This window comes from Megalops cyprinoides, chromosome 1, assembly GCF_013368585.1.
Source record: "Megalops cyprinoides isolate fMegCyp1 chromosome 1, fMegCyp1.pri, whole genome shotgun sequence".
Lineage (NCBI taxonomy): Eukaryota > Metazoa > Chordata > Actinopteri > Elopiformes > Megalopidae > Megalops > Megalops cyprinoides.
This window is the reverse complement of record NC_050583.1, coordinates 48,480,369-48,502,928: the sequence shown is the minus strand read 5'-3', so window position 1 is coordinate 48,502,928 and position 22,560 is coordinate 48,480,369. Positions and strand designations below refer to the sequence as shown.

The 22,560-nt window shown below is 45.2% G+C and overlaps 1 protein-coding gene across 2 annotated transcripts in view; it reads left to right on the top strand.

Moving 5' to 3' along the window:
• Nucleotides 1–1,534: 1,534 nt before the first annotated feature.
• Nucleotides 1,535–22,560, top strand: part of LOC118785664 (inactive ubiquitin carboxyl-terminal hydrolase 54-like) — an 85,815-nt gene continuing 64,789 nt past the window's right edge. For both annotated transcript variants that reach the window (XM_036540511.1, XM_036540502.1), the window contains exon 1: nucleotides 1,535–1,607. The gene's annotated coding sequence lies outside the window, so the exon portion shown is untranslated. The remainder of the gene's footprint in view (nucleotides 1,608–22,560) is intronic.

Below are 22,560 nucleotides of genomic sequence, written 5' to 3'. Positions count from 1 at the left end.
TGTTCCATCGCTCCTCAGCACAGGACAGCTCACTGGTGGCCTCTTTCATCAATTGAAGAGTTTGGAATTTAGGTTTGTGGTTCAGGTGAAGTGTGAATGAGGTCAGTTGGCTACTCAGGGATTGAAATTTTCAAAAATATGCATTTCCCATGTGATTTTATTATTAAAATTGTGCTGAATGCATGAGACATGTGTGAGGTCTTTTGTAAAAGTATGCTCTGGAGTTGCATTTTGAGTGACTGCATGCAAAATGCGCCTGGAATATCAAAGATATGGTCATTGTTTGTTGTTAGTTGTTGATACATGAGGTTCACCTTTTCATTGCTGTGTCCATGGTACCAGTGTACAAACTATCAGTGCAGTATAATGGCAAGGAGCAGGGCTTGTAACAGAAAAGTTGCTAGCTTGATTCCCTTCTGAGCCTCTGCTGCTATACCCTTGGGAAAGGCACTTAACCCAGAGTTGCCTCCACCTGTATAAATGGATAACAGGTAAAAATGGTAACCTTTGTTAGTTGTTCTGGATAAGAGCATCTGCTAAATGACAATAATGTAATAACATAATGTAATCAAGAGAAAGTGCACTTCTCTTTTCTCATTTCCATGTGGAATCACGTCTCATAGTTATGTGTTGGGACGTCATGCAGCGCTACCTTGAAATAACAGGGAATAAAATTCCCCATCCTTAGCATGTGCTATCCACACTTTTCACCAGCTAGGGACACCTGGGAACAATAATGATGACAATATTCATGATAAATGATAAACTATCTCCATGCCCTCAGTGGAACCCATAGCAGTCATTTCTCTCCCACCCAGATTTCACGCCACACGTATCATGTCACGTCAGTGTAGCGTAACAGCTGATTTAGGAGGTGAATCAATACCAAGGGCAGCTGGTTTGCACTCACATGAATTTAGGAAAGATGCTGAAAATCCATACAAATATATACACTTTTTAATGGATACAATTCATGAATTGTCCAGCAGCGAACTGTGTGGGGGATAGGTGTTATATTTTCGTGGGTTCTGGCAGGTGGAGGTGATGAGGCGGTCACTCAGTGTATACATGCTTCAGAATGTGATTATGCTCCAGAAAACAGAGCCTCATTAAGCAGCACAGTAGTGATGAGGACTCGTAAAACCATTAAGGTAAGTGGAAATACCAGTGGGATACAGAGTACGGTGTATCCAGGGACATGGTTATTCAATACTAGGTTGCCTGTGTTGTTGAGCAGGATGCTTTAGGCTTGGACTCATATCTTAGGGTGACGGGGATGGGTTGTGTGTAGAATATAAACACCCGCAATGAGTAGCTCAGGCGCAATGTTTCATTTCATATGGAGCTCTTATAAAAGATTATGACAAGGTTGTCGTTGCCAGAGCCCGCGGTTGCCTCCCCAGGAGGTGGCAGCAATACGCCTGAATGACGTAGACAGCGCAAACGAGAAGAGAAGAAGAACATTTTGTTCTCGCGAGAGTTGGCTCGCCTTTCGCTGCGGCGCTGGGTGGCGCTAGTGCAGGGTTAGGGGAATTGCGGCTGGAGATGCGCACGGAGTACCTTTCGGATAGGGGACGGAGCAGCATCATCTGAACTCAAGCGGGGAGGTGAGTGAGCGGTCGCTAAACTTGATTGATGATAACGTTTCGATTGCGTGGGAAAAGTGGCTTTTCAGAGGAATCCTGGAAAAAGAATCAAACTTGTCAAATAGCTTCCTTTTTGCCAAGAAGTGTTGCACTCGTGTACCTAATTTGTGTGACATTAACAGCACGGATAACTGTCATAAGATGCTCTGTACGAGTTGTACTCTAGGTAGCTCGCTAACGTTACGCACGCAGCGCTTTAGCTGGATGCCACGGTTGTCCTTTTTCCAGCTTGCGCGGTAGCAAATCTGGCTGGCTAACATTCGCGGTTTGCAAGCGCAGTGTCACATGTAGCGGCATGCCAGCACAGCATGCCAAGCTAGCATAGTTAGAGGATGCTGGCGTGCCAGCGCGGTGGAATTGAAGGGATTTTGAACACAGGCAGCGGAATCCAGGTTTCGGATCGGTGTAGCCAGGTATTACCAATGAAGAAAGCTTTAATTAGCCAGATTATTCTTCTGTTCCGCACTATTACCGGTAGCCATTGCATTGTCGGTGGACTTGTTGATAGAAAGCCAACTAGCAGGCTAGCTGCAGTTGCTAGTCTGTTTTAACTGAGGTAGCCAGCTGTGCCGTAAGGATGCTCGCTGACCAGCAAACGTACATTAGTTGGACATTAATTTACCGTTGCATTAAAAATCATATTTGATGGAGGATGTTTTGATGTGATGGGTAGTGATTGTTCGGACACAGGTCAGTGGGTTTCAGCATTAAATAAGATGCACACCCGCACACGCACCATCATTCTTCGTTTCGGGACGTCTTATTGTCATTTTGTCATGATGACACAATTACAATATCGGTGTAGGAGTACAGCGAGATCCATTGGAGACTACAGTCGTTGTTTACAGGCGTGCGGTCATACAGATAGCCACGAGTTTCGCAGAATTGACGGCCGCCAAATATTCTTCATGCATTTTGACACGATGAACTTGATTCTGCGTGTTTTGAACTTCGTTTCCCAGGTGCAAATAATGAAAAGAAAAATTATTTTTGGCCAGTAAGTGATTGCCTCCTTGCTGGATGACATTCAGCGGCGTTACCCTGATATCCACGCACTTACCCAGCTTCAAAAGTCCTGTCTTTACAAATCTTCAAGCCCGTGGAACCGCGAACGGCGTTTATTTTTAGCTGCAGTGCAAGTGGTTGTTAGCGAGCGAACCGATAGGAGCTCGTCTCGTAACCGGTAATCATGGGAGATTTCATTAATAGAAATGACATGAATCCAGTGATTCGTAAAAATAAAAAAGAGATTTTTTTGTGTAAAGAGATTTTTGTCATCCTCATGCCTATGCCATTTATTCCATCACTCTGTATTTTATCATGCAGAAAAAAACAACAGATGAAATGTAAAGTTGATCGCGTGATCCGCAAGCGAGGTCCACGTTGTTGAAAATGGATCCTGGTCATTATGACAGAAATGAGGCTGTCCGTGTTTCGACAGACCTTTTATATCAACGACTCCTGTCACTGCGAGAAACAAGCGCCGCACGTGTCACCTTGGAGGTGATGTATCTCTGAACAGCGTGTTTTATTTTTGCTGCTAAAAACCCCCGCAAGGACAATGCTTTTGTTGTGCTGCAGCATTTTCTTCGAGCACTTACTGTCAGCTTGGTCAGGTTGTGCGGTTGCTTATGGGTAATGTTCCCAAAACACTTGGGATCCTAACTGAAAGCAACAATTAAGACTCAACAAGTCAGTGGTTCTGTGAATCAGCCACTGGACAGAGATGCTGTGGACTATGCTGCTGTTTGTTGTTGTGGTCATTTGCTTGGTGCCTGTTTGGGAAGCTGTAAATGAGGTCAGTGGCAGCACCCTGTCACATATTTAGAGGGGCTGGTTAAGGATCTGTGTGTGCTCGGAGAGCACGCGTTGTGCAGGTGTGTCAGCGTGGGAGAACTGGGGTCAAGGTCTCTCCTCTCAGCCGAAGGGGCTGTGAAAATGAATCAGTGAGGGTGGCAATCGGGTAACCTTCGCTCGGGTCCTGTCATTTGGTGCAGGTGGTGGGTTTCTCACGGCGTGATTGCAAAGCTGTGTTAAGTTCTCCCGACATGCCAGTCAGAGTGTTTATGGCTGAGGAAAAAATGGAAGGATTTTAACAGCTCATGTGAGTCCATGTATTTTTTTCTGTAGGTGGCAGTCCAAATGGGATGCATTAGATTAACTGCTGATGTAGCATAGTAAATCACAGCACAGTTGGGTGGGTGTGGTAAATTATTGTTCTATTGGGTGGGTGTAGTATAGTAAGGTACAGTGCCTTTTAGTTGAGATTAGTAAAGAACAGCACTGTTGGTGGGTATAGTATATTAAAGCACAGCGCTGTTGGGTGGGTGTAGTATATTAAAGCACAGCACTGTTGGTGGGTATAGTATATTAAAGCACAGCGCTGTTGGTGGGTGTAGTATATTAAAGCACAGCACTGTTGGTGGGTATAGTATATTAAAGCACAGCGCTGTTGGGTGGGTGTAGTATATTAAAGCACAGCACTGTTGGTGGGTATAGTATATTAAAGCACAGCGCTGTTGGTGGGTGTAGTATATTAAAGCACAGCGCTGTTGGGTGGGTGTAGTATATTAAAGCACAGCGCTGTTGTTTGGGTGTAGTATATTAAAGAACAGCGCTGTTGGGTGGGTATAGTATATTAAAGCACAGCGCTGTTGGTGGGTGTAGTATATTAAAGCACAGCAGTGGTACAGTGGGGTTTTTGCTCGTAATAAGGTGCAGCAGTGCTGTGTGGATTTGTGTGGTGCAGTATAGCAGGTGGTGGGTGCCTGGGTGTGCAGGGTAAAGCGCAGCGCTCCTCTGTGGGTGGATGCAACGTAGCACAGAGTGCGTAACTGTACCTCAGAAATGCTGCTGTGCTCAGGGATTTGCACACTGCTGGCATGTGTGCTGCTTCTGTCACTGCAGACCTAGAGCAGACTCCGGAGCGTTCCTCAGTCCGCATGTGAGCTCGGCACGGTGAAGCAGATCGTCACTGACACACACGGGTATGTGTGTGCGTGTGTGTGTCTGTGTGCGGGTATGTCATCCCTGCCCTCTGTCTCTCTCTGAGGTGACATCATGGACATCACTCTAGGAGCAGAGGCTAGAAGGAGCCTTCTTTCAGAAAAGAACATGCCACAGAATCAGCAGCCCCTAACCTCCTTTACTCTTTCGCTCTCCCTCTCCTCACTCACACCCTTCCCCTCCCTCGCTCCCTCATATTTTTTCCTCTCTACAGCATGCGGGAGTCCTGGCGTGAGTGCTTGATCAGGACTTTGGATTGTTATGTAAAAATCAGAGATGAGAGAAATCAGCATATCGGTTGTTCCTGCTGATGGGGTGATTTGCTTGTGTGTGTGTGTCTGTGAATCAGGGTGTGCTTGTGTATTTGTGTGTGTGTGCTTGTGCACGTACGTGTTTGTGTTTTGTGTGTGTGTGTGTACGCGCATGTGTGTGTGTGTTTGTGTGTGTGTGCGCGCGCGTGTGTCTGCTGTGTGGGGTATTAAAAAATCCTGGCATTCTGATTGGCTGTGGGATAGGAGGGGGTGTGTCCCTCTGCTCTGCAGGTAGAGAAGTCTGGGATGCCAGAGCTCTGCTTCAGCGGAAATTGATTGTGTTTCTGCTTGAGGGAACACTTTAGCGACATAGCATGCAGTATTTACTCCATGAGACCTCTTTGATATCGAGCAAAGATGATTTCTGGTGGCAGATTTTATTTTAATCTCCAGCCCCCCCCCCAAAACAGTAATGGTCATCTGTGAATAATTTTGCACCTTTAATGCATTCAGTTCATCTTACTGTCTTGGTGGAAGAGTGGGGGTGCATGTGTGTGTGTCTGTTGGGGGGGGGGAGATTCTCTCATACAGACCTGGTTACCAGTTCTCCCTGTTTAACTTCCAGACTTTCTTAGTATCACACTCTATGAAAACCCACAACAAGCGTAGTAAGACTCCATTGCATAATTTAAACTTTAAAAGCCTTTCGTGAAAATTAAAAGCAATAATTTTAGCTTTTGGATCTGTGTTCTAATACCTAGTACCTGTACCTGCACCTAGCTTGTCCGGGGTGTGTGTTGGCATTTTTAGGGTATTTTGACCAGATTTCATTACCAGATGTACCTTGTGTTGTATTGTACATGTTTTATGTAATTACAGAAAAAAGGTTTCTAGAAGTTAAATTTACTATAGAATCAATACAAGTTTGTGGTACATATTATTTTTATTTATGTGTTACTGAGTTAAATATCTAATTGCAGAATGTAGTTATTTCTGTTTCACTTCCCTTGCGTGGTGCCATGGGAACAGTAGATAGATATGTACTACGTTCGCTTTTACAGTGTGATGGTGGGGATATTTAAAACTCTGAACTCTGTGCACTTCAAAGGAAAACCAGCCATCATCAGAAATGTAGACTTCACAGTGTTGGCAGGACTTCACAGTTTTGATATCCTTTAATTTTCAGGGTAATTGTTACTTTGATCTTTGTGTTGTAGAACAGTCCACACAGGCTAGGGGAACTTGAGGTAACTGTAGGCCAACATTGCCATGTTTTTCCCTGTTTTTACCATATTATTAGCTAGCTGTGCATACTGAGCTATGTAGTAAAGTGCACTTAATGAATTTTTCAGTTTAAGTTATTATGGAAAAATGGCAAATAAAATCAGTGCTTAAAATGGTTAAGGTTTGAGAACAGGCAAGCAAACCACCTCTCCAGGAAGCCCAGGTGTTTTTTCCGTTGCCTTTCCGAAATGAGCAGTCTGTCCCCTGATGATCCCATCCAAAAAGTGGAATGTTGAAGCGTGCAGTAATGATAAGACTGCAGTGGTATGTTTTTGCATCTTTATTGCTGTTGATATCTGCAACTTACTCGATCACGCCTAGCTAGCTAATGCGGGATCGGCTGGGGAAAAAAGGGGGACTGACCTTTGTGATTTTGTTCAAAAGGTGCTTGTCCCCTCTTGGCTCATGGCTGGTGGTGAGGCCACAATTAAGGTTTAACACTTGAATATTGCCTCACTAATGGCCCAATCACACCCTGAAAAAGGAAACAAGAACAGCATGTGAGCCGTTAGCCTTAGCTCCCTTCAGTCTGAGATCTGACGGTGGATAAGAGGCTATCAAAAACTTAAACCCTATTCTCAAATAAGTCTGCAAGCCATACTGTACAATACTGTGCTTCTATGTCCATCTGTAAAGAAAAGTAAAATAGTATTAGCATTAGTAATACCTGTGTTGTTGATTCAGAGCCTTTGAATCAGAGCTTTTGAATCAGAGCCTTTGAATCAGAGCTTTTGAATCAGAGCTTTTGGCTAGTTCATCGGTGTGGAGATGGTACCACTTTGCTTCTGGTCCCCAGGCTGAGTAGTTTTAGTGAGGCATTAAGGAAGTTAGGAAGGAGTGGAGAATGAACTCTGGTTCTTCTCTTGTGTGCTGGTTCTGTCTGGAGCTCTAGCTACACTTAACCCAGATACGGTAAAAAACAGGTGGGAGGGCAGATTCAAAGTCTCGCCTACGTAGCGAGAGAGAGAAGCTGGGAGCATCAGGTCAACCAAAAAAAGCCCTCTCATTCCTCTCTGCCAGACTTGCTGCAACACCACGTTATCTGTCTGCAGTGCGTGAAGTAGGGACGTATCGTCTGCCACCAAGAAACCGGAAGCAACACCCTTACAAAGCTCAACGTGTCTGGGTGGCCTATGGTCTGCTGGGCTGGATCAGAAAGAAAGCCTCAGCCTTCTGTAGCACTGTACAGTCCCCAGAGAGCAGTGGGTGGAAGTGCAGGGGTCTGTGGGGCTGGCCCCATTGGAGACTAACTGCTGTTTAACCTCCCAAACCCCTCCCCAATCCCTGTCCCACCCAGGGGTAGAGCATCAAACTCCAGTAATACCATACTGGAGGAACGTGTCCTTCTGCGATACAAAGCTCCCGGTTCTCACAATATGAAAATGAAATGCACTATGTGGACAAAAGTATTCGGACGCCTGACCATTACATTGTAATGACATTGTATTGAAGTACATATACTTTAATATGGAGTTGGTCCCCCTTTTGCAGCTATATCAGCTTCCACTCTTCCTGGAAGGTTTTCCACAAGATTTTTGTGTTTCTGTGGGAATTTTTGCCCATTCATTCTGTAGAGCATTTATGAGGTCAGGCACTGATGTTTGACGAGAAGGCCTGGCTCGCAATCTCCGTTCCATTTCATCCCAAAGGTGCTCGATGGGGTTGAGGTCAGGGCTCTGTGCGGGCCAGTCAAGTTCTTCCACACCGAACTCATCAAACCATGTCTTTATAGTCCTTGCTTTGAGCACTGGGGCACAGTCATGTTGGAATAGAAAAGGGCCTTCCCCAAACTGTTGCCACAAAGTTGGAAGCATAGCATTGTCCAAAATGTCTTGGTATGCTGAAGCATTAAGATTGCCCTTCACTGGAGATAAGGGGCCTAGCCCAAATCCTGAAAAAAGTGTGGCCAAATACTTTTGTCCATATAGTGTATGTTGTAATATGCCATTAAGACCAAGAACATATTGCAGATATATTTATGCAAATCAAAAATAAATTGCATTATACCAAAATGGAAATAATTAACATATTGTCAATATATTTACTGAAGTAAAAAATATATTTGTTTGTGTGTGAATGTGTATGTATGTGTGTGTATGTGTGTGTGTGTGTGAGTGTGTGTGGGGCAGGGGTGAAGTAAAGTAGGCTGGCTGCATACCACAGGCCCAAATGTACATTTCCTTTTTCGGCTGAATGAACCCATTTCGCTCCTCCCAAAAAAAAACCCATTGAGTTCGTTTTCTCGCCCAGCAGTCTTCCTCTCGCTGGAGATGCTGTCAGACTGTTACGTCTGTGTTTCTGCTCCCAGACAGGACTCCTTTCCTGCAGCAGCAGCAGCAGCCCACGTCACTCCGGTGGGGGGTTATCCCACCGGGTGCCCCCTGCGGGTTCTCTCCTTGTTTCATTCCACTAGCTGTGGCAGTGAAAGGCCGGAAGCATCACATTAGCTCTGATCCCCCGCGGCTTGGACGGACCAGAGTCCACGCAGGTGGGGGTGGGAGGGTTTGCCGAAAATTTTCCTCATTAAAATAACTCACGAAATGAGGTCTTCCTTAAAGCACAGGTCAGTGGTTTTCCACATGACATGCACATTACTGCCTCTGGGTCTGAGGACTGTCCATTTTCATTCTAAAATTTGACTTGCTTAGACGTCTCAATGTTCCATTTCCTCCTCACAAGTGAATTAGAGGTGAATGTAGACCTGGTTGCAGACTCTGTAAGAATTCAATATTTTTCGATGCTCAATGTGAGCCACTTCGAGAGTATTTAAGTGGCTGTGCCGGGCCACTTAAGCCATTCATGTTTTTATGGGGATGTTGTTATTTCATAAGATTTCGGTTGAACCGGACAGTGATCCCATTACAGCTTTGCTCTGCTCTTGGATTCTGCTCTCAGATTTCAGAATGCACAGTGAGGCAGGTCAATCAAGAGAGAGCAAAAGAGAGTTGCTTAAATGCATTCTAGGAATTGTAGGAGTGTGTGATGACTGCGTAGCTGGTAGGAATGTGCATCTCCATCACTGAGGCCGATGCGATACACATCTCGATGCATTGCCAACGATCCGATGCATTAAAGACACATATGAAGCAACTACTAATGCGATATGATATGATTCACCCCTATTGCGATGCAGTGCGATTCGACACGATTTGATTGCGATGCGATGCAAAAGAATGTGATGCTATGCAATTCAATATGGTACAGATAGTTTCTTTGGTTCTTCTTAAGTAGGCAGCAAATCATAAATTAACTAAAAAAGTGCTGCCTGTGTACTTTATAGTGGCACGGCATATTTTGCAAATTGCTTGCGTCTTGTCAAATTGTCTGTCGCTCTTGAAAAATCTGAAGTGTTTCCAAACATTTGATTTGTAGCAATTCGGTAGCAATACGTGTAGCTCTTCCCTCTCCATGATAATCTGTGACTCGCCCGAGCCTCGCGCGAGAATTGGCCACTGACAGCAGTGGAGATGAGAGAATGTGCTTGAGAAACAGTTTAGAGAGGAGGAATCTAAATATAAAATTATTGGTCCCGTTTCTAAATAATAAAGGCATAGGGCCTCTACTAATAATTATATATAAATAAATCGGATTTTACCAATGGAAAGATGTTAGAAACGATGCATCTCGAGTTCATCCCAAATTGTATTCGCTGCACACTTTTTTAATCGGGGCAATCGCATCGTGAACTTTTATGCGGTGCACCGATGCAAATTGGTGAATCTTACCATCCCTAATAGCTGGGCTCTTTAAGGCAGATCCTTACTTTAGTGAAGGTGGAGAATAACACACATTTGTTGAAATGTGATGGACAATAAATAAATGAATCAGTTGTCAAATAGTTAGGCACAAGGTGCTGGACAAGAGCATGCTTTCCAGAAGGAACTGGAAAACCAGAACACTCAAAGCTAATAATGGGGGAGAAAACTGGAAAGTTAAAAAAATAACAGGACTCCAGAAACTCCCAGAAAACAGTGGAATAGAAGCAAGTGAAAGCTTGTAAATGAACCTGTGAGTTCCCTGAGTAAATCCAGAGTCTAAGGTGATGGGAGGGCTGCAGTGTGGCACAGTGGGAAGAAGCAGGGCTCATTAACCGAAGGTTTGCCTGTTTGATTCCCCACTGGGGCACTGTTGCTGTACCCTTGGATATGGTACTTAACCGAGAATTGCCTCAGTAAATATTCAGCTGTGTAAGTGGGTAACATGTAACCTATGTAAGTTGCTCTGGGTGAGAGCGTCTACTAAATCCTTCAAATGTAGTGTAATGGGAGGGAGGGCCTTTAGTGGCCTATGATAGGCTGTAGGTGGGGGCTTCCTGTCCAGTGATGGCTGAGGGTGAGAAGTAGGGGTCTTTCTGTCTAGCGATGGTCCAGGCGTCCTGCCCAGACGGCTGGGGCAAAGGTCACCTGTTGCTCAGGTACAGATGAAACGGAGGAGGCTGGCCGTACTGTAACTTGTCCAATCACATGGCTCACTTCTTGACACGCCCGTGAGGGGCCGAAGACTGTCTCTGCTCTTCATCTGAATCATCAAGTGGCTGAATTTCCTGTGAAAGCAGTGCAATAATCGCCCCCCCTTCTCTACCTACTGTACAGATAGATGAGCGTCGGGTTCTGAGTTACCCAGGATTCTCTGCTCCATCAGGACTTCCGCACAAGCCCCCACTTGGCCTGCTCTCTCAACCGAAAGAAGAATCCCTCACGCTGTACATAGCTCAAACTGGATCTCTTCTAAATTTACCTATTCTAAATTTTAAAAATCTAGGCTATGTATTTATGAAACTGTGGAAAGAAGAGACAAATTCCAAGAGTGTTCCACATTGCATTTGCTTTGAAGATGGCCCATAAAACGGGCAAAAGAAATGAGAGAATGCCCTTACAAAAAAGAGAGGCTTAAAAATGTAGCGTGTGACAACTGTAGGTTTTCCAACAACATTTTCCACCAATGAAGCGTGTGCTACTCTGTGTGGAGCAGGGCAGATCTGCGTGGCCCTGCATGCAGGGCACGTTAGTTTTTACAGGGGAAAGCCAGAAAGAGTGACCGCAAGCGAGAAGGCAAAAATCGTCTAAAGACCCTACCTGGCCGTAGTGCCAGTGGGAGGAAGGAAGGCTAACATGGCTGGTGGATTGCCATTTCCTGACGGGCGGGGCAGAGGACACTGTGTCAGGATGGCGTCCAAGAAGAGAGGGTTCAAACGCAGTGGGCAGGGGAGAGGGAGTTTTTGCGGGGGGTGTGCCCCCGGGGTGGGGCGGAGAGAGGGTTTGAGCAGAGGAAGCCCAGGGCTGACCATTCATTGACATACCAGAGTCTGGGGATCTGGAAATTTGGATGTGTAGGAGAGAGGCCTGGGGAGAGGGACGGGAAGGGGGGGATGATGTCCCCATGCCGGTGAGTCCTGACAGCGTTACAATCCCACACACTCCAGGACGAGGGTCTGCTCTGTCCCTGCCAGCCAGTTGCAGCCCAGGCCAGGCACAGCTTTTCCAGTGTTTCCATGTTCCCTTTTCCTGTGGCTTCCAATATCACCTGTGTGAATTGTCAAAGCTCATCTATATACCTCCCAAGCGCTGTATGAAACTCCAGCACTGAGTAAAAACCTACTCCGCCTCCACCGGCACTGTCAGGCAGGACACATGAATAACATCAATAATGTAAGGCCGTGAGGCAATCAAACAAATTAGTCTGTTGGGGAGGGGGAGGCACCGGTCAGACACAAAGGGGCTTACACCTGGATTTTTGTCCAATTTTTTTTAAATTACCTTAATTAACAACCGTTTTAATACGGAGCCAGGCAAATTGCTTAAGTGATCTCGTGGTGGAGGATTTGAATTATCGAGCGCACTGTCTCATCCTCGGTCCGGGGGAAGCTGTTTGTTTGTTAGCATTGACTCTCCTCCGGGTGCCTCTTTAATTAGAGGAGCCAGCAGAATCCATGCACTGATGAGTAAACGATTCCTCCGTTTCGCTCCGCTGTCCGTCAGAAACCCAGAGCAAGGCATTGTGGGAAAATGCGAAATTCTGCAACAGTGTCTGAACCTTTGCGGTTGCAGGTGAAGATTTGCGTTTGTGTTTTTATTCATTTGTGGCCGAGTGCGCAATTACCCTAAACATACTGCGGGAAGAAAGTACTATAGGAAGGTTGCTGTGGTTGCGCAGAAAAAGGCAAATATCCTTACCAGTTAAATCAGATCCCACCCCCACCGCTTGACTATCTGCCTTTTGTCTGAGCTCGCCTCCTCCCAGCATGCATCAGGTTTCTCCACCTCAGCTTGCATGCTTTGGGTGTTGGTCTGAGATGGACATTGGAATAGGTTTTAAAGTGCCCCCCGTTATGGTCTGTTAGTGTATCCAACCGTCTGGTTGCACAATCGCATCAGAGGGTTCTCAGAAGATCTGTCTCTCTCGTTTTTTTGGCAGTGCGGTTCTGATTTTGCATGCATGGCCGGGACAGGTTCATTGGGGGGTGCGAGACAAATGTTTTCCTCTTTGGGGAGGAACATGGTTTGACAATGCACGAAGAAAGGCAGGGGTAAACATTGCTGGTTTTTGCTGTAGGGTTCTCAGAAGCGTGAGTTTCCTGTGATGCTGGACTTATTGGACACCCTGTTTAAAGTACAGCAGCTGAATGTGGCAGTGCTTTCTCAGATAGGTAGCCAACAGTACCTCACAGAAGATGAGACCCACTTGTCTTGCACCCTGACATTGTCGATCTGTATTTACCTGTGGCTGCTTGATGGCACAGTGTGACATTCACTGTAACAGTGAAGGCTGGCTTGTCATTTGGAGCTTGAATGATGCACAGCACTCTGTGGTTAAAAAGGACGCCAGCAAGGAGCTGTGTGTGCACTGTTCTGCAATGCTTTTCCTGTTCTGGATCCAAGCAGGTGTTTGTTTTGTACCAACACGGCTGAAAGACCTATAGTGCTCTTGACTTAAGACACTACAAAGAATGCTGTGCAATGAGACTGTATTCGGTTAGCTGATGCTTTAACGAAAGGATCTGGGGTGGTCTGGAATGTGGTCGAGTTTGGAACATGAACTTCACTGTTATGGAAGTGCTGTTCCAAGTTCCAGTTCCAGCTCTTACTAGATTCCAGCTAGTGGAATAGAAGCAGGTTCAGCCTGATTCAGTCCCCTGGAAAGCAGATTCATTCTGATTCACTCCCATGAAATGCAGATTCATCCTGATTCACTCCCATGGAATACAGATTCAGCCTGATTCAGTCCCATGGAACACAGATTTAGCCTGACTGAGTCTCATGGAACACAGACTTAGCCGCATTCAATCTCCCTGCAGCTTCATTGGCGCTCATTTTCACAAGCTTGTGCTGACCTTTCTCTGGCTAATCCGGGGTGACATTTTGGGCACATGGGCTGTGTAATTCAGGCAGAAAGCAGGAAAGAGGCACATCAAATGCCAGCTCTGCCCAGGCAGAGGCAGCCAGCCGGCCGGGCGGGTTGCTGGGAAAAGCATGTCCTGCCTTTCTGTCTCTGGGTCCCCGGTACAGCAGTGCACACGCCCACCGGGCGCTCTAATTAAAAATCCATTAAATAAACAAATTAGAAATTCAATAACGATCCCACGGAACTCTCGGCAGAGAGCCGGGGTGGGTGGCCCCCACGGCCCCTGGCCCCGTTCCAGATCGGACTCTCCTGGACTCTCCGCCTGGCCCGCCCCCTTCCTTCCCCTCTCTGATAAGCTGGGACACCCCCTCCCCTCTGCCTCTGATTGGCCGGCTCACCCCCTCCCTTTCCACTGCTGAGGTGATGCACGGTGCAAAGTGCCGCATGATGGCCGTCCCGCGTCACGCGAGGGGGTGCCACATGTCAACGCTGTCAGAGACAAAGCTCCTCTCCACTGCGAACGTGCGCTGGGGTCCTGATGAAGAGGAACCGCATCGCACTAAAGGCAGCGGCCTGTTTTACTTTAGCGATTAAAATAATAATATCCTTATTATTACCTTATCATTGCTTTTCAAAGGGATTTTTTTACCCATAGCCTGTGTGACTTTAAGTAGGACTTGTTTTTCCCTCAGACAGCAGTTTGATGTTAATTTGATTTTAGTGATCTGAGTCAGTGTTAATATAACATAATGTACTTCTGTGTCAAACTGTGTGTAAGGACTGTGAACAGTGATAGTATAACTGTGTTTTACATTGCGAATCAGTTGAGGGCATGTGCCATTGGTTCGCATTATTTTCTGTTAGGAGGGGGTGGGAGAGTGGGGCGCAGGCAGGAAAGTGAAGGAAGAGAGACTGATGGACTGATCTTCTGGAAAAGGGGTATGAGCGATAAAAAGATGATGTCATTGCTTCAGTCTCAGCGGGGGAGTGCAGGCACAGATTACAGCAAATGACTTGCAGTGCTTGTTTGCATTTCTGGGGAGGGAACTGGGCATGATAGACTCACCCTCTGAGAATGGCTATGGGCCGGGGAGTATGATGTCCTTATTTAGATATTAGCTGGGGGGGCAGTAATGAAGTCTACCTTTTAGATCTGTACCCCACTGTGTGTGCCCAAACAGGGGTGAATTTTCCATAGTTAAAGGGGTGTTCTTTGTGGGTTGAGCCGGTGTTTCTCCTCCCGGCTTTGCCGTGCTGGGTGAAAGCTGGGCCTGTGGAGCATTCACGGTCTGGTGACGGATATTTCCCCACTGTTTAACCCTGCTGTCCTGTGACATCATCGGATCTCCTCTGTGTGGGTCCATTCACAGGGGTTTGGAACACTCATCACGTGGACGTCACCCTGTGTGACGTGCTAATTCTATATCTGTGCTGGTCGCTAGGGTGGAGTGAGGTGCTAGCTTGGCAGCACATTATAAATCTGCATATAGATCTTTAAATTTTTTGTTTTCTGTGGGCTCAACCTAGTCCTTTTTAATACAAGTCTTTCTATTTGATGTACAGTCCCATGACCTATGCAGTGTGAGTATAATGACACCTTTTGGGATCACAGCCAAATTCAGTGGAGCAAAAACGATTTAAACAATACTTTTTTGTATTTATTAATAAATGCTATTTGAATGAATAATTTGTGTTAATACCCTTGTATGAATGAGGGCAGGCATTATGTTTTTTCAGCAATACTTTACATATTTATTGATACGTATTTACTTTATCTACTTCATGTTTATATGTATGTGTGTATATGTCTACATGTATCTGTTTTCTTCTGGGATTGTCCTGTGGAATGTGAGTGTCGCTGTGTGAGTGCAGATACAGCAGTAATGATGAACTGAAGCTCGCTCCCACAGACTGGTGCTGCAGCACATGGCTGGCGTTCAGCTGAGAGAGCGAGAGAACAGAACACAGTGCATATGTGCAGGCTCTAATGAGGGACGCTGACCAACACTCAGCAAGAAATCTGTGAATTGATTATTGCACCCTCTCTCTCTCTCTCTCTCTCCGTGCGAGCTGTCGCCCGGCTCTCTCCTCTGTTCCGAGCGCCGTGAGCGGCCAGGCTCGGGAGATGCAGACAGCAAGGCTAACGAGGCAAGACGAGCACTGAAGAACTGAGAGGCATTAAGAGGGTTTTGTTGGCGGTTGTCTGGATGGGTTGTAAAGCGTCAAGAAGTTTTTGAAATGTCTTTGTCATTTTTTTTTTTTTTTTTATGTCATCGATCATTAACATGAGGTGGGGGAAAGGTTGCACAAAAAAGTCAGAATTTCAACTTGGTTGTGTATTAAAAGCAGAAGTAGCTGTGTGGGCGTGTCTGAAGCAGGAAGGTTCTCCAGTGGGTAATTTCCAGTGGGTAATATTCTTGTGAGACTTGTCTCAAATGTGCTGTATGTACGGAGGCTTGTGTCCATTGTGTTTGCACTCTCACTTTCTAAAATTTGTGATGAAATATGGACGTTTTTGTCAAAGTTTAAGTTTTGATCAGTGTTTTGTTTTGGATAGCAGTGCTGATAATGTTTTGGTTCCGAATCTGGGGTTTGGGTCTCTTGAATTTTGGGCCATTCCTGAAACCACACGGGCAGGGAAACTACCTCAGTTACCCCAGTAAAAATCCTCGTCAGCGTGATGAAAGCACAGCACATGTAAGATGTTAAATTGTACTTTTGCCATCCAGTACTTATTGAAAGTACCTGATAGCAAATTGATAATGTAGAGTATCATCCAGGGGCTAGCTTCTAGTTAGTCTAGATAGTTTCTATTAAAAGATCAGGTGCTAAGTCAAGTTTGCCTGGGGCTTGTCTTTTTTTATGAAGGGAGATAGGCATCTGTAGGTTGGGGAGGTTATATCTACCTTTATAATAAATAAATATTATCACACCTTCGGACGCTCCAAGTCAAGTTCTGCTCTTTTACACAGTCTGTCTGTTGTTTTGCTATAAACATCTCCTTTTTCAGGGTGAAAATATTTGGGGCTAGGCTTAGGCTATAGCCCCAAATGATCGGACATAACGACGCCACTGGTATCATCATAGTGTAAAGCAAGAGGTGATGTCATAGACAGGAAGTTATATGTGATATGAGCTGGATTCTTAAAAAAGGATATAGGCCAGGTTCCCCACTTAGTGGACGTTTGGAGTCCGAATCCAAAGAGATATGTCTCTTTGATGATGACTCATAGTGACTTCAGGTGACTTGATACAGTCAGGGTCGCTCTGATAAACCACTTAATGCAGCACTAATTCTGAAATTGAGTCAGTAAAAGGTATATTATTGGCATCTGTGGTTGTTTTTGTGTTTATGTATCTCCACAAAATGAAGCCAGGTTACCCCAAACAATTTGGGCCCCATCACCTAACCCAAATTTAACAAGCGCTATTGCAAAGAAAACCTCATGCTTCATCACTTCTTTTCATCGATTAGAAAAGACTTGTCTTATGAAAACTTTTTTTTATTGTTGTTTATTTTTGGACGATATAACAAAGTCCTCCTTCAGTCACAAACCTCAGTCTGCGCTTTTCTGCTCCTGTCAGTGTTCTGTTTAATTAAGGTCAAAGGTCACATGCTGTGTGTCTCATGGCCACTGCTCTCTGTCTGTGAGCGGAGCCCCTGTATGCTCGCGCTCCCCTCGTTCGAGCCGTTACATATTTAACGGTAATTGTTCCCGCCGGCACGCTGGAGGCGGACGTTGATTGATCAGCCGGAGGAATGTTTAAGACGCTGCTTGTCCCGGCTAATATAGCTGTTAAATTATCTCTGCGCGGGAGCATCACAGATTAAAGCCCTGCTTCCTGGCCAGCGTCCAGCAGCTCAGGAGGGGAGAGCCGCTACGCCGCCGGCGGTTTATCTCCAGAGGGACTGCCCGCACCTCTCTGATTGGCTGAGAAGTGAGAGATGAGGGCGGAGCACGCGAGGACGGAGGCGGGTAGTTTTAGTACTGTTAATTGAGGGATCTGAGGCATTAGAGTGCATGTTATCTAGGGAAAAGCTTGAATATATGGATATCAGTCATTCTGTGTAAGATCAGTGCGCTTTGGCATGTAAGATACACTGAGACGCATCGGTTTAACCAAAATTGTGATTTTTGTCTCCATTTTTGTGTCTGCATAGGTTTCTTTTGTAAGGCAGGGAAGTTTTTGATCTGCGAATGAAGTGGATGCATTATTGGTTTTGTGTTGAAGCTTTTTGTAAACCTGAAAGTACTAGCGTCCTTGCGGAATGTGTGTGTATTCACATTACTGATGGAGAAACATAGGAGTATTTCAAAAGGACCAATGTTTCGGTATTTCAAAGTGGTTGTTCTTCAATGCCTAAGGCAATACCCTTACATTTTTAATCCCATCACAAAGCTGTGGTTCACTACTGTGGGTTTATAAAATGAAAAGATATTTCTAAGATTTATTATTGTTAAAACTTTGTACACATTGGCTACAATTTCTCTGTGTTTTATGACTTGTTGATAAGAACAATGAAAGTGTGAAAAGTGCTTTTACAATACCTTGACTGAAGTGACCACGGTTGTTTAAGTGTTAATCCCTCTTTCGCTGGTGGAATGTTTCTCCTGGTCAACACACTGGCAATGTACTTTCTCATCTACCTGAAGAGTGTGATGGTATTTGTCTGTAAGGTGTAATCACAGGCCGTAGGTTTGCCGTTGGGCTATTTTCGAATGGAGTCCTTTTCACAGCCTATGGGAGAAGAGTAGGGGTAATGCGAACTAAAAGCCAAGGCATTGTTTTCCCAGAAGCCTTTGTGTTCACACAGTAGCTCTTGTCTTTTCTTTTGAATAGCTTATTGTTGGTTTTGATATTTTTGCTACCCTGTACTGCCTTCAGTCTGCGACCACTCACAGAACAAACTACTTATTCTATCTTTACTTTGAATCCAGTTATGAGACATTTTATTTCTTTTTTCTCTCTCCTCTCATTCATCTTCTTTATTTCAAATACTAGGTACACAGAGCACCTCCCATTCCACACCATTTGGATGTGGTTTTGCCTGCATGCCTAGCATTGTCTAGTTTGTCTTCATCGCTGAAGCACAGATACAAAGCATTTAAAATGGTGTTTATTTGATCAATGCTGACAGAAGTATTGTGGATAAAGGAGCTGATCAGAGCCTGGATTCTTCAAATCAGCCGCAGGGAGATGAAGACTGAGTGTGATTAGCGCTAATCTGACGAGCAGAGAAACACGCTCCTCGGCGGATTCGATCAAAGCCGCGTTTACGTGCCGTTATGATCCGTAATCTCAGATGTGAAGCGTTTGAAGGTTGGAGCTGGAAGTTCACAAGTTTATGGAGTGAAACATGAAAGATGTTTTGATTGGAATCACAAAGGTGGACTAATCGCAGGCTCGTGCTGGATGATGGTGATTCTTCCTCTCATGTTCTGTCCTCTTTCTCACCCAGAAGGACAGTTGTACAATTCCCTTTTGAGGAAACCAGCCAATGACTGGGCCTGTCTCCTCATCAATCTGTATAATATATTCAGACTTGTGTGCCTATTTTAATTTCTCACATGGAAGTGCCAGGTGAATAGAGGTGTTTTTATGAGTTATTATACAGAGGAATGCACTGTTCCACCCAAGCGCACCTTCTGGGTTAGTGTGAGTTTCCACTGCTTATTGTAAAAGCTTTGCTACAGTTTGGTTAGTTTTTTCCCCTTAAGCTCAGGCTTATATCTTATATTATATATTATATAGTTTCCTGAGAATTGTTGCATGTTTTGAATTGCCCTGTTCACTCAGGTAAAGCTCACAAAAAAGCAATACTTTTACATTTTCAGAGTACAAATCACATATTAAACAGTACAACAGTTATTTACACTCGCTTATGTGTAATTTAATGTCCATTTGTTTGAGTAGGTCTATGTCAGAAATGTTTCTAGGTCCATTCGGCAATTCTTCAGTAATTGACATTATTGCGATAAAAAGCTTTTTTCTGGCTCTAATGCATGAACAGTGAAAATTTCTGTGCAGGTTTGTCTGTATTCTATTAGATCTTGCCAGTCGTACCATAGGCAGAGAATACACTGTTTTTGCTAATGCAGCACAGAATCCTCCAAGGCATGGCACTGGTATGGTTTTTTATAGACACTGTTTTGCGAGCACAGCCGTGGGGGAAACTCGTGTGGTTTATAGACATGAATTACACCTCGAGTGTCTGCTAGCAGACTCGGTGTTCGCGACCGTCTGTTCTGAATGGATTCTTGGCATTTCTCTTCTAAGGGACGCACAGCGATCACGGTTCGCCTGAGATCTGCTGTGGCTTGAGTTTGTGGTTGTTAATTTCCTCTTGGGAAAAATGGGGCTTCATGTGTATAGCAGTTTTCTGGCCTCAGAATGGTAAAAATTTGCCTTCCTCACTGTGTCCAGGCTTCGACTGGGCTAGAGGTACTGATGGAAAACAGCTTATTACAGGGCCTGCCATCTCTTCCACCTGTGGGATCTGAACCCATACCCTTTGGGCCTGGAACCCATGACTCCTCCTGACCCGCTGTAGCATATGGGAAAGCAAGAGGGGGAGCAACACCTCGATACAGTGTAATTTCATTCCTATGAATGAAATTAATTGCTATCAGCGGCTGAACCTGCTGATTCATTTTGTCCGCTCTGTGTAGAGGAGGGTCATTCTTTCCTGGCTGCTCCTCCGTTCACACAGAGAGAGCTCTCGCTTCATCACCGACTGTATGTGGGAATAGAAGGCCTTACTCAGGGCTTGGACACCTTTCTGTCCCTGTGCCTATGTCAGAGGGCGCAGCAACTATCCGAAAAATAACTCCGTCCGTGCTTGTGTGTGTGAGTGCTTAGATCTGGACACCTTCCATAATGCATCAGAGCAGATGCAATTGCAGACCACCCTTTGTCCAGCTGCACAGCTGTATGATCGGAAGAGGTGAGCATTACAATACAAAATAAAAAATCCACAGGCAACATCAATCAGTAAGGGCACATTTTACCTTGTTTCAAGTTGAATCGTTTTGTGGCTTGAATTTCTCAGTAATTGTGAGAATGGTGTGGTTATTTAAGCCCTGTCTGAGCTGTGCTGCTGACTAAACATATGAGGTAATGCTTGTGTATATGAGCTATTGATGAGTTATTGATGAGTTATTGATGAGTTGTTGATGAGGTGTTGATGAGTTATTGATGAGTTGTTGATGAGTTGTTGATGAGGTGTTGATGCATACCAGGCGTAATTGTGGCAGCCATGAATCTCTTACTTCTGAAGTGTCTCCACTGTATGCGTCAGTCTGATCTGACAGCTTCCCAAACTGGGTTATTTGTACTGGGCAGCGGAATCAAACCCACTTCCCACTGGGTTGTTGTGAGAAGGGTTTTAGTTCCATCATCTACTCTCAGATTCCTGAACAGCCATTTAGTAACCATTGATCCTTTGTCGTTGTTATTCATAGTCATTTACTCAGTTCAGTGCTTTGAGACAAAATGATACATTACAGCCGAGGTTTGCACATTTGCCCTGAGCTCAGATATCTCCATGCAGTGCAGCGTCAGTGTAAATACATACAGCCTAATAGGACCAGCTTACGAGTAGCTGGTTGGAATGAAAACCAGCATGGACACTGGAGCTGCTGGGTATGGAGTGTGGCACGCCTGACCTGCAGGAAAAGCACATGGAATGTCTACACTGTGCTTGGGACAAAGTGCATAATGGCAGATTTGACTCAGTACTTCAGGCATCGGTCTGTATTTTAGTGACATGTCTTATCGTGTGCTTCCATATTGCACCCAAACATTATCAATGAAAAGACATCACTCATGGCCAGTAGGATACAGTGCAGCCTCTAATGTTTCACCCTGTGGACACACATCAGGCACCTCCAGTCTCAGAGAAATGTGTGCTGATATGTGGGTAAACAGAACACTGGTATATGTAAACAGAGGCACTGCGTTACATATTGCATTACATTACCTTCGTTTAGCAGACCCTCGTATCCAGAGCGACTTCCACTAAAAGGGAACAGAAGTGTATCCATTCAAGTTGAATGAGCAACAATGTCAGACAATATCAGTGAGTGTGAGCGCAACACCTGAAACTAGACAAGCTAGAAAACTAAGGGAAGTCAAGTACACTTGGTAACACACACCACGGTCACTAGTTGGGTGTTAGAGTAGAAACAGGGGTGTTAGGGTATAAACGAGTTTGAGAGTGTTTAATAGGGAATACCTGGCGTAGCAATGGAAGGCACTCGGTCACAGCTGGGGCTGACTGTTGGCCTGTTGGTTGCAGTCATTTGTTGCTCCTGAGGGTTTGGTGACCATGCCACATGGAGCAGTCCAAAGCTTCGGTGAGCTCATGCTTTCAACCATGAGTCACGGACTGAGTCACCCGCCTGAGAACCTGCTGCCGTCAATACAACCAACGGCCTGTCACACAAACGGGCATGCAAGACAAATAACAAACACTCAAGCACACACACACACACACACTCGCACATGCACACTCACACGCATATGCTCACGCATATGCTCACACACACGCACACGCACACTCACACACTCACACACTCGCACACGCACACTCACACGCACACGCATATGCTCACGCACATGCACACGCACACACACACTCACACACTCACACTCACTCACACACACACACTCACACTCACATAAACACTTACATACACACACACACACACACACACACACACACACAAACACATACAAACACACACACGCACGCACACACACACACACACACACACACACACGTATATTCACACACACACACACACACACACTCACACACACACACACACACACGTACACACAAACTAGCAGCCCTATAGCTGTTACATTGAAACAGCCACATCATACTTTAGCTTACAGGAAGAGGACTGTATTTTCGCTGTTACAGTAACACAACTATGTCATAGCTGTTACAGTAACAACTATGTCATGGCTATTACAGTAACACAACTAATCATAGCTGTTACAGTAACACAACTGTGTCATGGCTG